Consider the following 16,125-nt stretch of genomic DNA (forward strand, 5'->3'; position numbering starts at 1 on the left):
GCTGAGAGCACGTGGGAGAGGAACACAAAAATGCATTGATAGCAGAGCTTCCTGGCAGGACAAACAGCATCCTTTAGGGCATCCATTGTGTGTGGCACAATCTCCCTGGCCGTTATCACGCAGCCAGCAGCATTCGCATTCTTCTAAAGGGGGGCATTGTTTCAGTAGGAGCATTGCTCTCTTCTAAGCGAATTACTAGGAATCCTATGCATGAAACCTTATGGGGTATAACACATGCTCATTATGTTTGTGTGTGTGTGTCTAGGTGACCACCCACAAGCTCATTTGCTTGTGGGTAATTCCATGTCTTTTGCAAATAGCTCCCCACTCTGCAAACACATGCAAATGTGCTGTTTTGAAGGAAGTGTTTTTGCAGGTTGGGAATAGGCTTCCCTTAATATTATAAAAAAAATGACAAAGCGCTCCCTCTGTAGACCCCTTCCTCCCACACACGCAAATTGGCTCTTTACGCAACGCCACAATCTGTCATACCATTCAAATATAACTCCAAGCCTTCCAATTTCATAACAAGCATTTGCAATGCAATAGGTCTCGCATTACTGAAAGTTTGAGCTATTGGCGTTGCTAATAGTAACGCAACGCAAATAGTCCAAACTTGCAGTAATGGGACACATAAAGGCGCTTCGGCATACTGTGGTGGGAGGGGTCTGAAGGCGCCTAACCGCAATCTGAAAGCTTCAGCGGCCCTGCTTATAGCTATAGATTCAGAACGACAAGTTTCCTCAACAATGCAGCCACATTCTGCCCCGCGGTCTCTTTCATCACCTGCAACCTTACTTCTAAAAGAGTTGTGCAGTAGCCATTAAGCGACAGGGGGGCTACATGAATGCAATAAAAAGCAGGAACAAAACAGTGGCACACAACTGAGAGCAGAAATATTTGACACACTATATAAATCAAAGTCACGGTGCACTTAGAGACACTTAAAATCTGGATTGAGATAATTGTCTAATAAACAATAAAGGGGGACACGAGGCTGACGGGGCGTAGCTGTAGAGAAAACGTCCCGATCGAAGCAAGGAAGGAATTCGTGACGGTCTTACTTACATATTTCCGAACTTCAAGCGAGTTTCCCGGTAGGATAATAATTGCTACTGTGGATCCGTAGCATTGGTTGTGCAGAATTCGCGAGCTTTGCCTGGCACACCCTTTGACAGTTGGGGTGTACCAGCCGTGCGCGCCTGCAGCGTGTGTTTACCACAGCACGAGGGAGGGCGTTAAGCTTCAGTGTGAGCACTGGCCGGGGGCAAGGTGGGCAAGGTCTGTGGAGATCAGGATGCCCGTGAGACGCGGCGGGGGCCTAGAACTACAGGCAAAGTGCACGGCACTTTCTGACGGAAGGGAGGGCAGAGGTCGGGAGGTGGCTGACCTCCTCCCGGCCTTCAGAGAGATGAGTCGTAGGAGCACGACTGCGTCTGAAAGGCAGTCGAGCAGTGACATCGGGGCCCGCAATGATAAGAGCAAGAAAGTGTGGCTACTTAATGGACTGTTGTGGCGTGTTTCCAATTGAGAAACTGGCACACAGATTTATTCAGGCACCAGCCACTTTTGACACCGTCTTTCAGCATACTTCCGGTGAATGCGCTCTCATTTCTTGACTTCACTCAAACGATCACTAATAAAATAGCTTGAAGTGACAAATGATTACAGGGCATTAACCACTATCGAAGGCCCTAACACATGAACAAAAAGACTGTAGATGGCCCAGCTACTCCGTCCAGGTCCCGTTTACCTAGCTGAAAACGCCTAGCAGTTACTTGGTCACCCATGGAGTGTATGCACATGTGTGTATGTTCTGAAGTCAGTGTGCCTGCCGAGGCAAGTTGTACTTACATATGAAATGCTTGTTAACAAAAATACATTGATGCGAAATCGTCCTATCGTGTTGACAAAAACGTTTTGTGTGTTTAAAACAATTTAATTTTGGGCATGTATATAAACAAACATATTGGGATGTTTTCAAATCAAGCACACAACTGTTGATTGTACCTTTTACTAAGTAATGGGCTTTCACAATCTATCCGTGGGGGTGCTTTAAATGGACTGGTACAATCAGGTACTGAGTACAAGTACTTCTTTAATTTGAAAGGGAGAGTACCTGCACTTCTCAGCAATGCTCATTACTTTTAACGGGAGAGTACCTGCACTTTTCAGCACTGCAGATTACTTTTACCGGGAGAGTACCTGCACTTCTGAGCACTGCTCAATACAAAGGAAGAGTCCCTGCACTTCTCAGCACTGCTCAATAATTTTAACAGGAGAGTTCCTGCACTTCTCAGCACTGCTCATTACTTTTGACGGAAGAGTACCTGCACTTCTCAGCACTGCTCATTACTTTTAAGGGGCGAGTACCAGCACTTATCAGCACTGCTCAATACTTTGACTGACTGACTGACTGACTGAAATATTTGTAAAGCGCACGAATGCCGCGGCGTCTTGGCGCTGTAAGATACAGAGAGGAGAGGAAAGCAGTGGGGCAGATCGATTTAGGTAAAGAGCCAGGTCTTTAGCTCTTTCCTGAAGCTCATTTTAGATTTTTGAGCGCGTAGTGCTGGGGGTAGCGAGTTCCATATTTTAGCCGCCTGGTAGGAGAATGACTTTCCTCCCCATCGGGCTCTGTTAATTCTGGGCTGGCATACTAGGTCATGGGTGGCTGATCTCAGTGTTCGCGAAGGTACATATCTGGGCAGTAGATTAATGAAGTCGTCAGGTCGCTTGCCATGTAGAGATCTATGTACCAGGCACAGAGCCTTGAATTGAATGCGGCGTCTGACCGGGAGCCAATGAAGCTCCCGAATGGCTTTGGATGTAGGGTGGCGTTTGGGGAGGTTCAGTAAAGCCCTGGCTGCCGCATTTTGGATTGCCTGTAATTTGAACAGTTGTTTTTTTTCCTGCTCCCAGATAGAGGGAGTTACAATAGTCTATCCGAGACATTACGAGGGCTCCCATCACCGTCTTTCTTAGCATGACCGGGATGTAGTGTAGGACCTTTCTGAGCACCTTGATGCTGTAGAAACAAGCCGACGTCACCTGATTAACCTGGGCTTTACATGAGAGATCTTTATCTAATAGGAAGCCGAGGTTTCTGACCTTGTCTACAGGGAGAGGGCAAATTCCTACTTCGGGGGCCACCATAGGTCACTCCAGATAGACGGTTTGTGACCGAACTCGATGATTTCGGTTTTATCCGTGTTTAATCTAAGAAAGTTGTGGCTCATCCAATTCTTCACCCCAGTAAGGCAGTTTCTAAAGCGATCTGCCGTGGCTTCGATGGACTGTGAGATTGACACTATGATTTACGTGTCATCGGCGTCAGACACCAATTGTAGGCCATGGGATCTAATCAGGGCTGCTAGAGGTGTCACATATAAGGTGAATAATGTAGGCGACAATGCCGATCCTTGTGGGACCCCACCTGGAAGGGAAAATTCAGCTGATTGTAATCCATTCCAGAACACTTGGTTAGTGCGGGTGCCTAGAACAGAGGCGATGAGGGCCAGGGCAGAGTCGGTGAAGCCTAGGGAGATTAGCCTTTTTAGTAGGACAGAGTGGTTTACAAAGTCGAAGGCCGCTGTAAGGTCTAATAATATCAGGGCCGACCGACCACCCTCGTCCATGGTTTTGCGAATTTTTTCAGTGACCATGATAAGAGCTGATTCCATGGAGTGTAGGGGTCTGAAACCATGCTGTGACGGGTCTAGCAGCTTCTTTTCATCCACATGTCTCATAATTTCCTGGTTCATGGCTTTTTCCAGGATTTTAGCAGGTAAGGGTAGGCAGGAAATGGGACGGTAGTGTTTGGGCTCAGATGGATCAAGAGTGTCCTTCTTAAGAATAGGTCTAATACAGGCCATTTTCCAATTTTTTGGGAATTCACCTTGAAGAATGATTTTGTTAAGCAGGGGGGTCAGAATATTTCCGATGGTCTCGGGGATCAGATGCAGTACATGGGGGGGGGCAAGGGTCCAGCGGGGAGCCAGATTTCATCTGGATGAGCAGGTCACAGACTTGCTGCTTCTCAAGTACGGAAAAACTAGAGAAGCAGGAGGTGGTCATGGTGGATTGTCCGACTTCATTGGTAAGTGTGCCGGATACCATGGTACTGAGGTCATCATATACCGTTTGTACTTTTTTTTGAAAAAAGGTGGCAATTCCATCGACAAAGCTCTGATCTGGACTAAAACGGTGTCCCTGGGGGGTTTTGTTAAATGGGCTACAGTTTTGAATAGTTCCCTGGAAGAGTTAGCGGAGTTTTGAATTTTCTCTGTAAAATAGGTGGATTTTGCTTGGACTATTATAAGTTTATATTCCTGTAGAACTTTTAAATATTCCTGTTTTTTTTCCTGACTATAGTCCGAGCGCCATAGCCGCTCCATACGTCGACACTTAATTTTGATTGCTTTAACCTCGGCCGTGTACCATTGAGCAGTGGCGGACCGTTTTCTAGGTTTCTTCGCTACAATTGGGACCAGTTCGATGACTGCCTCAGTGATCCAATTGTTGTAGTTAATAGCCCAGTCCTCGCTGTTTCCACATTCAAAGTCGGGGGGATTTCTGGCCAGTGTCTCGGCTAGTAGGTTATAACCCAGCCGAACAAGGCTTGGGAAAGCCAGGGCTACAGATTGGCCTCCTTAACTGCCGCTCCCTCCCTAAGCATGCGCACGAAATCAACTTGTTGATACAGGATCATGGCCTGGACGCGCTGTTTCTCACAGAAACTTGGCTCTCTGCTAGCACGGACTCGGATATTGTCATTGCCCTTCCCCCAGGCTACCTCATTCAAACTTTACATAGACCTAAAGGGAGAGGAGGGGGGCTGGCAATTATCCACAGAGAACATCTCGCCTGTAGGACTAGCAACGCCAACATTGCAGACTGCGACAGCTGCCATTTCGCCCTTCAAATCTCCCCGACACACTCCATCTCAGGACTGTTGATTTATCGCCCTCCGGGGACAACAGGGAATTTCCTCAACGCCCTCATTGACATGGTATCACAATCAGCTTCCTCTGCCTCGAACTTCCTCCTCATGGGCGATCTCAACCTTCACCTTAACGACCCCACCAATCCCTTAGCTTTGGATCTCCTGCAGGACCTTAGGTCATTTAATATCCGACTTGTCAACAACGAACCCACCCACGACAAAGGACACCTTCTGGACCCCGTCCTGACCAATATTGGGGATATCACCTCAGATCCCCCCATCCCCCTTCCGTGGTCAGACCACTTTCTTGTTCCCTTCTCCTGGGACCTTGCCACAGCACTCCCTCAACCCCCCAAAATCCGAGTGACGGACCGACGTTGGCACAAGCTTGAACCGGCAGAGTGGGCCAGCTTACTCTCAGATTCGACACCTGCCCTCTCCATGGATCCGGTCACGGCCGACGAACAATTCAATTCCTGGCTCACATCTTCACTAGACCAACTCCTCCCGAAAACCACCACTCTTAAACACATAAAAAGAGTGGCTCCCGCTCCCTGGTATACTCCGGCGCTCAAATCTCTGAGACAGGAATGCAAGAGATCAGAACGCTTTTGGAGGAAGGACAAATCTAACAAAAATAAGGAAGCCTATCACACCGCCTCACAAATTTACAAAACCGCCCTCCGCAAAACCAAAAGTCTATTCTTCCAAGAGAGAATAGAACACTCCGCTAGCTCCAGTAAAGAATCTTTTACCATTTTAAAAGAACTCCTCAAAGTCCCTGACTCGGGACCGAGAGACCCACCAGACCCCAAAGCTGATGAGGAAAAGTGCCACAAGCTGGCTAATTTCTTCAAGGAGAAAATCCAAAAAATCCTCGACTCTATTCCACCTACTAGTTCGAGCGAGGAGAGAGAAGCCAGCAACTCTCCTACCCTCCCATGCATCACTTCCTGGGGACAAGTGACAGTAGAAGAAGTCGAAGATACGCTGCAAGTTATTAAAAGCGGATCTCCCAGGGACCCTGCCCCTTTACGTATTCTCAAAAAGGTAGCACCCTCGATCGCCCCTTCTCTCACTCACCTCATCAACGCCTCCCTTCAACAAGGAGTCGTCCCCCCTAGCTGGAAGGCGGCAGTCGTCAAGGCACTTCTAAAAAAACCCTCCCTTGACCCTGTCGACCTGGCAAACTATAGACCAATCTCCCTCCTCCCGGGAACCAGCAAGATCGCGGAAAAAATGGTGAACAGAAAGCTGTCACAATTTTTGGAGAACAACAACCGTCTAAAAAACTCGCAGACGGGTTTCCGCCCGGGCAGGGCACCGACATTGCCCTTCTAATGGCGGTGGAGGAGGCCAGAGCACTCTTTGACGAAGGAGGATCAGTGGCAGTGATCCTCCTCGACCTCAGTGCGGCCTTCGACACCGTCAACCATCAGCTCCTCATCCAACGACTCATGAGCGTCGGTGTGGAAGGAACTGCTCTGTCCTGGATATCGTCCTTTTTAAGTCAACGCTCCTTTCAAATCTGGGAGAACAACACCTGCTCCTCCGACACTCCCCTCCAATGTGGCGTGCCTCAGGGCTCCTTCCTGAGCCCCACATTATTTAACATCTACATGTCCCCATTGGAGGAGGTTGTTATCCCGTTCGGAGTGAGCATCGTCAGCTATGCCGACGACACTCAGTTAGTGGTGTCCCTTTTTCATCCGAAACACCAACCTGCGGACCTTTACAACTGTCTGAAGCAGATACAAGGATGGATGAAGAGATCGTCTCTTAAACTCAACGGCTCAAAGACTGACATTCTCCTCCTTGGCCAGAAGGGACCCACTTCACTTCATAACATCTGGCCACCCTGTTTAGGCCCGATCCCAGATCCGAAACCAGAGGTAAAAAGCCTGGGTGTCTGGCTCGATAAGGAATTATCTTTTGCAACACAGGCAAAAAAGGTAGCCGGTACGTGTTTTGGGCTGCTCAGGTCAATTCGAAAGATCCTACCCCTACTCCCCCACAACTCTCAAAAACTGCTGATCCAAGGACTGATTCTTTCTAGGCTCGACTTTAGTAATTCCATCTACTTAGGGGCCCCAGAGGCAACCCTGAATAAACTACAAAGGGTCCAAAATGCAGCTGCCCGGATCCTTACTAACACCCCAGCCAGAGCCTCAGCCAAACCAGCGCTGAAGTGTCTCCATTGGCTTCCGATTAGAGAACGTGTGATGTTCAAGGCCCTCTGCCTAGCACACAGATTGCTCCAAAACAATGGTCCCCCAAGCCTAAAAAAATGTATCAAACCATACAAAGCCCCTAGATCCCTCCGCTCCGACCAGGAACACCTCATTGTCACCCCCAGAATTAAGAAGGCCCGAACAGGAGGAAGACGTTTCTCGGTTCACACCGCACGTCTCTGGAACGCCTTACCGCACTACCTGAGAACCGAATCCAACTACCTACGGTTCAGGAAGCAACTGAAAACCCACCTCTTCCCTTAAACTGTCTCTCCCCTTCCCTTGCTGACTCCTAGTTGTACTGATTTTAGCGCTGGGATACTTACGGGTGACTACGCGCTCTATAAAATTAAATAATAATAATAATAATAATTCAAGTTTTTTCCAGGGACGGGTTTTTTCAGGAGGCATGCAGTTTCTACGCTGAATTATAGGGTTTTTTAGTTGTAAATTAAAGAAGATGGCATTATGGTCAGACCATGGTACAGAGAGAATAGACATGATCTTAATGGAATTACTGTTGGAAAAGATCCCGTCAAGGATTTGCCCTGCTGAGTGAGTGGGTCTGTCAATCAGTTGCTTCATGTCGAAGCTGAGGAGGTTATCAAGTAGAGTGGCTGAGTCCGAATCGTTACTCTCCTCTAGATGATAATTGAAATCACCCAGGATAGTACAGGTAACTGCGTCAAACGTTGTTTCTAGAAAGGTGTGCAATGCTTTGGTGAAGGGGCCTCTGGGGCCGGGGGGTCGATACACAAGCAGTCCCTCGAAAATTAGACGGTTGTTCTCTTTAATCTTAAAGGTCATAGCTTCAGCCTCTAAGTCAGGTTGGGAGCAGACAAGCAATTTGAGGTGCGATCTATGAATTATCGCAATTCCTCCACCTATAGATCCTGTTCTGTTTATGCATTCAACAGAGTAACCTTCGGGAGTGGCGATGTTCCAGTCAGGGCCAGAGGCGTGTGATGCCCAGGTTTCTGTGAGGAACATAAGATCAGCGTTGTGATCTGTGATTAATGCTTCGATTTCATGTTTATGCTTCGGCAAAAACCTTACGTTCAATAGTATACATTTGAGAGATCTGTTTCTATCTATCATCGTTTTTGAGCAGTTGCCCAGATTGGTAGCTCGTGTCTGGTTAGTTATAGCAGTCTGCGCTTGTTTATCTGGAGGTGGATCAGCCCGGTTAGGAGTGACGGTCGGGGGGTTGGTTGGTGCTTGAAAGCCACAGGAGGGACATGTGGGGGTCATGTATGCGTCACCGAAGTCAGTTCTAATTGGGCAATCGCAGCAGCGCTGGTCAAGCCTGCATAAATCGGATTTAGAGTATCGTAGGCCGTGAAAGCGGGCATAGTTTCTGGCACTAGGCGCGAGTCCGGCGCGGACGGGCGCAGATGGCCTTGCCTTAGGCGCGCCCGCTGCGCTCGTCCGCTGCGCGTCCGGTAAATGCACATGTCTTATAGGGGAAGTGACGGGGAAGGTGGGGGGCGTGGCCGACCGTAATGGGCGTGGCCTTGGGAATCCCCGTGAGTGGAGTCAGAAGGAGAATAGTAAGCCGCGGCAGCGATAAATCCGCAACGCAGGAACAGAGTTGTAGGTGCAGGTACAGTTTTTAGGGTGCCCAGGGAGTGCAAGTCAAGTTGTAAAAAACACAATATACAGTAATGATTAAAAGCTTTTGAGCGATCTGTCTCCCGGCTTCCGCCTCAGGAGAACCTGTATCTCTGTTGTCGCGCTCGCAATCAGCGCGTTAAGGAGACGAGGGTGGGGGGGGGCGTGGCCGACCGTAGTGGGCGTGGCCTTGGGAATCCCCGTGAGTGGCGTCAGAAGGAGAATAGTATGCCGCGGCAGCGATAAATCCGCTATGCGGGAATAGAGTTGTAGGTGCAGGTACAGTTTTTAGGGTGCCCAGGGAGTGCAAATCAAGTTTTAAAAAACACAATATACAGTAATGATTAAAAGCTTTCAAGCGATCTGTCTCCCGGCTTCCGCCTCAGGAGAACCTGTATCTCTGTCGTCGCGCTCGCAATCAGCGCGTTAAGTAGACGAGGGTGGGGGGGGCGTGGCCAACCGTAGTGGGCGTGGCCTTGGGAATCCCCGTGAGTGGCGTCAGAAGGAGAATAGTAAGCCGCGGCAGAGATAAATCCGCTATGCAGGAACAGAGTTGTAGGTGCAGGTACAGTTTTTAGGGTGCCCAGGGAGTGCAAATCAAGTTTTAAAAAACACAATATACAGTAATGATTAAAAGCTTTCGAGCGATCTGTCTCCCGGCTTCCGCCTCAGGAGAACCTGTATCTCTGTCGTCGCGCTCGCAATCAGCGCGTTAAGTAGACGAGGGTGGGGGGGCGTGGCCGACCGTAGTGGGCATGGCCTTGGGAATCCCCGTGAGTGGCGTCAGAAGGAGAATAGTAAGCCGCGGCAGCGATATATCCGCTACGCGGGAACAGAGTTGTAGGTGCAGGTACAGTTTTTTAGGGTGCCCAGGGAGTGCAAATCAATGGAAGAGTAGCTGCACTTCTCAGCATTGCTGTATTACTTTTAACGGGAGAGACCAAGTACTTCTCAACACTGCTCAATACTTTTAACATAAGAGTACCTGCACTTCTCAGCACTGCTCAATACTTTTAACGGAAGAGTACCTGCACTTCTGAGCAATGCATTATTATGTTTAGCGGGAGAGTACCTGCACTTCTCAGCACTGCTCAATACTTTTAACGGAAGAGTACCTGCACTTCTGAGCAATGCATTATTACGTTTAACGGTAGAGTACCTGCACTTCTCAGCACTGCTGCAATACTTTTGATGGGAGAGTATGAGCACTTCCCCAAGGCAAGGGGGCTCTCTTGAGCAGTGAATTACGCTGAATGGCTGCACTTTTCTACTTCCATTTGCAGCACTGGTCAGAGCTGAGATGATCACGGCTCAGCATTCGCTCAGTACACCCCTTCTGTGGCGGTACCTGGCACTGAGCTGCACCGTGTCCTGCAACCCCCCTCGCAGCCAGAGGGGTTAAGTTGCCTGTCTCCTCAGTGATGGATGGCTTTCTCCTGCCTCTCCTAACCCTCCCTGGAGACACATTTAGAGGGCCCCATCCCAAGCCATTCCTGCAGTAGCCGGGCCGCGAGCCCCAACAGCTACTTTTAATTAGAAGCCATTGGATTGCGGGGGAGCGCCTGGTTGGCCTCAGCCTCTGAAACCCTATCTGCCTTCCCCCAAAGCTCGACTCCTGTCTCCGGTACCCGAGGTCCCGGCCAGCAGACCCAGCGCGGAAGGAATAGGAAGCCTCCTCTGGCACGCCAAGCCCCCTGGTGACCCGGCCAGGGGGGGCTCCTGCCATATTGGTCCCCTGCCGGCCACGAAGCGCCCAGGGGAGAGGCTGACCATGTCAGAGGGAGGAGGGGCCAGTCGGGATAGCAACCAGCCCTGGGATGTTGCCCCTCACTCCATGCCATCTGAACAGGGGTTCACAATTTTGGTGCACTTTCAGCAGGAGCGTGAGTCCAATTGATTCCATGAGTGAAAATAAAGACTACAATTCCCAGAATGCTTTGTGTTTATGGAAGTTCACAGTTGGTGGTGTGGTGTCCTGATAACATAGAGTTAAGTTGGAATACTAGATGGCTGCAGGTCAGGGGCAGCCTAGCTATGACCTCCCAAGACGCTGGTTGACCAGCTAAGAGGGAGGGGGGAGGAGTGCTTGGTCTAGGGGGCTCTGGAGGATGTTGACCAGGTCAGGCAGGGTCTGCCGAAGGCTGCCCAGGTGGGTGAGTGACCGTGGCCATGCCTTGCCCAGAGATGAGTCAGCTGGGCAGAGGGTCCTTGCCACAGGGTGCCCAGGTGCAGAGTACCTGGACAGAGGGTCATTTGACCTGGCTGACTGACCAGGACAGAGGGTCCCTGGCCATGGCATGCTCAGAGGGCTGAGGAGATGATGACGTGATGGCTCAAGAGCGCACGTGACCAGGTGTAATGGGGCCGATCTATCAGTGACCAGGAGGTTCTGGGACCAGCCTTGAGGTACACTGCTAGTGGCCTGAGACTGGGTCTGGATTGGCCGTGACAGTTTAGAAGATGAGGCAATGTTTAATTTGTACAGGTGTTTACAGATTATAGGTCTATGAACTCGCTTTTGGGGGGGCAGACTTATTTTTGATCATGAGTTATACATCCACCCTACGTCATAGCCCTAAATGCACTGAGGCAGAGCGCCTCAAACTGCTGAACACTCCACGACCTCAGAAATCTTATCCAACATCAAGAAAGGGGATGGATGGTTTCGGCCTCTGAGATTCATGCTATGCGGGCAAAAGGAATCATATCAGGAAAATCCAAAGGAAAAATGCCTCAAGATAAATAAAACACACACGAAAGGTTGGGTAAAAAAAAACATTTCTAACTGGTTTCCTGAAATGATTCCTTTTGCCCGCATCGCATGGATCTCAAAGGCCGAATCCATCCATCCCCTTTCTTGGTGTCGGATAAGATTTCTGAGGCCGTCATGGAATCGAAACCAGTGGTAGGCGCGCACCACAGAAGAGCAGGGAAGGGAATGGAAACCTGTGGTGCACACGCACCAAAGTGGAGCAGGGGCGACGGAGCGTGGCAGCAAGGCGAAGACGCGCTGCTGAACGTAATAAACACTGATGGGACTGGGCGGAGGAAAGGTGGGACATGCGCCCGCCTTTGCCCAATTGCATGCCTTATTCTTTTTTTTTAAAACACGCTAACGCCAATGGCAGCTGGCGAAAGCAAAACCATACACACAAGCGTGTGGTCAGCTTTCAGAACCCCGTACTAGAGGTCTCGCGCTGCACGTTCAGTGCTGCGTACTGCAACGCTAGGCGCAAGACCTAAAAACTAGCGCCTCATTTTTAGCATCTTCCGCTTGAGAATGGTCTCTTTTAAGCCACATCTCTGTCATTTTACTTCCTTTCACCAACTCTCATGGTCTCCTTTCACCAACTCTCATGGTCCCCTTTGCTATCCACTGCGCCCTGAGATTGGTTTGCACTCTCTAAAGGGTGCAGTATAGCCCTAAGATTGGTTTACTCTCTGTTATAAAGGAGATCTTTGGTTGGCTAAGGCTTGCGCCAAAGCCAGGCAGAGGCCACCACTCTAGTCAGGGAAAGGGAGTTACACGCCAAAGGCACGAGCAGTCAGGCTTATCCCGGTGGCGATGTGTAAAGCATTTGCGCAACACACACACATCAACAACATACTAGGCACACCTCAAAAAGAATTCCACACAAGGTTATATTTAAAAATAGCCTTTGTATTATCATAAAACACATTAGATGGCAATCACACAATATACACTGTGCCAACTGGCACTGGGCAATATTTTCAGGGGATTATTTACACATGACAGGGCCACTTGGGCCACTGTCAGAATAATCACTTGGTACAAATTGTAAAAGTAAGACATCATGAACTTAGAACACAACCAGTAATTACTGGCACACTGTACTCAGCATCACCCTGCAACATAAATCATATTATGCACAGTTTCACATCAGGCAAGAAATATTCTGCGCCAACCTCATAAGCCTAAACATAGTAGACCATAATCTCCTAAACATAACTCGCCTTAGGTAATAAACTTACTAACATAAACCGCAGTAGGGAATAAATCATACCTAAACCACAGTAGAGACTAAAATAAAACATAACACAGTAGGTAAAACTTCCTAATCATAAAGTCACATCTAGAGCATAAATCATGGTGCATAAAACAGTACATGAATGACATTTCCTGTGCACCTACATAAATCACACTAGGACCTGGTGCCCTACAAACCTAATAGTCCCCCTGGCCAACTGGCCATCTCTAAGGCCTTCAAATGCCCTCTGTCCAAAAGTCAGGGTGTGCTGCCAATGCAGCAGGAGTCATTGGTGCGCAATTGCGCAAACCTAAACATTGCAGCTGGCACTAAGTGCTGCGCAGCTATGAAGTACAGGGGCGAAGGAGTGCATCTCACTCTGAACTCAAACATGTCCCCTAAAAGAAAGACCTGAACGGTGCAGCTGCCCACTACTTGCTGGGCAGCTGGAGATAGAAAAATGAGGCATGGGCTCTCAATTGCCCTTGAAACAAATATGCCAAACGTTGGAGCCACACAAAGCTCTGCAAGCAAATAGCGCCTGTGAGAAGTTGGCCTGATATATGATGTTCACTATTCTAGTGAGCACCTTGCACCTGTCCAAACAACCTTTATGGTGATGGTTGTAAAGTCAACCTTATAGACCAGCTATCCTAGGGGTAGCATGGACAAAGCAGTCTTAGACTAAACTCAAGAGGGCATGTGAAGCCAGCTGTTTTACCATATGAAATCCTTGTAATACCAAATGAAAGGACACCAAACAAGATATATTGAAAATATATATGTATTTATATCTAAACAAACCCCTGAACTCTTTATGAGCACAGAAGCACAAGCGCAAAACAAGTAACTTAATAGAATAGACAAAAGTTGCACAATTATGGATAGGGCGGGGTGGCCCGTCAAACCACATATTAAAAAAGTGGTATAAGTACCACGACACAAACAATGGTAAGGCCTAGGGCCTTGGGAATCGCTGGGGCTACAATGAGCTAACAATAGTTAGGGAGCAGGAGGCCCACGGAAGGAGTGTGCAGTGTCTGAAAGCACACAAGTGTACACATTGAAGTCAATAGGTGCGTAAAAGTTATAAAGTTAAAGATATAGGAGCCTTCCGACTGGAATAGAACTTAACCACTTGAAACTAAGACACTAGGGATGTAAACCTCTACAGGAGCACTGTAGTACTCGCATTACCTAACCCACAGGAAGCGGGTGCACAGGTTCTAAAGTGTGTCGGGTTTCATCGTGGAGATCTATGGAGCCTTGGAGTGAAGATGCTGCAGGCGGCCAGAAGAGAAGAGTCCGGGTGGATCCAAGGGTGGATCGAAGATGTAGAGGACCTGAAAGCAGAGGGGACAGAGTATGGGTCACTAGCCAGTGACCAGCGTGGAACCAGGATGGAACCAGGCGATGTCGGGATGCGATCAGGTGCTGATGGGAAGCTTGTCTCTGCAGCCACGTGGTCCGGGAGTCATCGACGACAACCAGGATGGAGTCACGAGCTGTGTCACAAAGGCTCTCGCAGTCGGCGGTGTCGGCTTCAAGATTGGAGGCAATAAGCCTTGACAAAGGCAACCCACGCAGGAATCGATGTAGGCTTCTTACTCAGACCAGCAAGTTCTGAGGGGCTGCTTCTTTTCAGGGAAGCAAGGGCCAGCCTGGAGCAACCATACCAGCGGTATAGTTTCATGGGATCGTCGCCAAGATGGCCACTAGCCAACGGGTAAGTGACCGGGCAGGCACGTCAAGCAGGAAAATGCAAAAGGGCCCCACGCAGAATTCGTGGAGTGTTCAGGGCTGTTCTTCGGTGCAGATGCTGCTCGGGGCTGGGGCTTCTTAATCCCCAAAGCACAGCTTCGAGGGGACCTCGGGCTGCACAGTTAGAAGGTCACAGACTTTTCAAAATGGCCGGTCCCATGTCTCACGTCGCCTCCACGGGTCTCAGCTTTGCAGGGACTGTGGATTGGGCTGTTGGATGTCTGGGAATCCGGTTCTTGTCAGGCTCTGGGCTCGGGCTCTGGCGGGAGGTTGCGGCAAAGCAAGATGTTGATCGCTGGATGGTGCCTGCTTGTGCAGGGTGGTCACTCCTTGACCACAAGGGAGATTCTTCAGTTGTCTTCTTCCAAAGTAGAGTGATGAAGGTCCAGAGTTTCGTTTCAAAGTTTCAGTCAGGATAATCTTAAGTCCTAGGGGGAAAAGCCTGGGCCCCTCTGGGCCCATCTGGAATAAACTGCCCATTGTTGGAGCCACGTAGGGTCTGGAAATCATGGCCCATGTTGGAGCAGGCTGGCTCCTAAAACAAAATCATGCCTGCCTCGTTGGAGCAGCCCACTGAAAGACGGGGCCGCTCTCACTCGGTGCCTCGCACTGGCACTAAAAACAAACTATGCTCCCTCGTAGCGCGGGAGCGAAATGCGGCCATGTCCCTCCCCTTAGCCCTCACTCACCGGGCTATGCGGGGGGGCTCCTCCCGTTGGATGCGGCGGGTGCAGGCACCAGCAATGTGCCTCGCGCCACCTCTGTGGGAAACAGGCTGCGGCGCTGGCGGGGCTCTCTCCACTCACGGGAGCCCCACTTCGTTATGCGCCATGCTTCACCCGGTCCCCCGTCTCAGGACCGGGACTTTCGATATGAAGCCCATGAGGCTCCGGGCTGACTCCTCTTCCAGGGCTCCCCACAGTTCATGGGAGCCCCGCAACTCTTGCGCTTCTTCCAGCCCAGGCGCCGGCCCCGCCCAGGTCACAGCCTGACTTGCCTGACTTCCGGGCGGACGCTGCTGGCAACTTCTCGGGGCACAATGAGGAGTAGGCTCCCTCTTTACTAAAAATAGAAAGTGGGGTGGGCACTCGCTCAATCCATAAGGGCAAAGTCGCGGGGTTGGCACCCGCGCATTAATTAAACTGAGAAGCAAAGACGCAGGGTGGGCAACTGCTTAATTAAATAAAAATAAGCGGGGTGGGCACCCGCCGCTATTGGCATAACGGGGGAATCCCTACAGTGGGGATTCCCTCCTCACTCTCTCTAGGCAGCGCGACGCTGCACAAGCGCCGCTCCTCTTCAGGGCAATAAGAGCGCTTGGTAGAGGTGAAAATAAAAGCGCTCACCAGGCGCTAAGAGGGAAGTCCTTAGGGAAAAAGAAATGGAGCACAAAGCTCCCAGCAAAGAAGTCTTCAGGGAAAAAGGGGCAGGCAGGGCCCAGAAAGGCCCGCCCGCCCCTGGGCCCCAGCAGCAGCAACCCTGCAGGAGCAGCACCCAAGTACAGAACATTTACATGGGGTCACGGCCCCTATATTTATACTACTAAATCACTTTTTGTAAGAGCACAGGGCATGAACCAGATACAACT

The 16,125-nt window shown here is 49.9% G+C and overlaps 1 protein-coding gene across 2 annotated transcripts in view; it reads right to left on the reverse strand.

Annotated features, from left to right (window-relative positions):
* Positions 1-16,125, reverse strand: part of KCNE1 (potassium voltage-gated channel subfamily E regulatory subunit 1) — a 139,959-nt gene that overhangs the window by 104,479 nt on the left and 19,355 nt on the right. Inside the window, exon 1 of one of the 2 annotated variants that reach the window (XM_086935367.1) lies at positions 1,069-1,200. The exons of the other annotated variant lie outside the window; for it this stretch is intronic. The gene's annotated coding sequence lies outside the window, so the exon portion shown is untranslated. Of the gene's footprint in view, positions 1-1,068; positions 1,201-16,125 lie in introns of those variants that run through there. 2 annotated transcript variants of the gene reach the window in all.

Source organism: Lissotriton vulgaris, chromosome 8, assembly GCF_964263255.1.
Source record: "Lissotriton vulgaris chromosome 8, aLisVul1.2, whole genome shotgun sequence".
NCBI lineage: Eukaryota > Metazoa > Chordata > Amphibia > Caudata > Salamandridae > Lissotriton > Lissotriton vulgaris.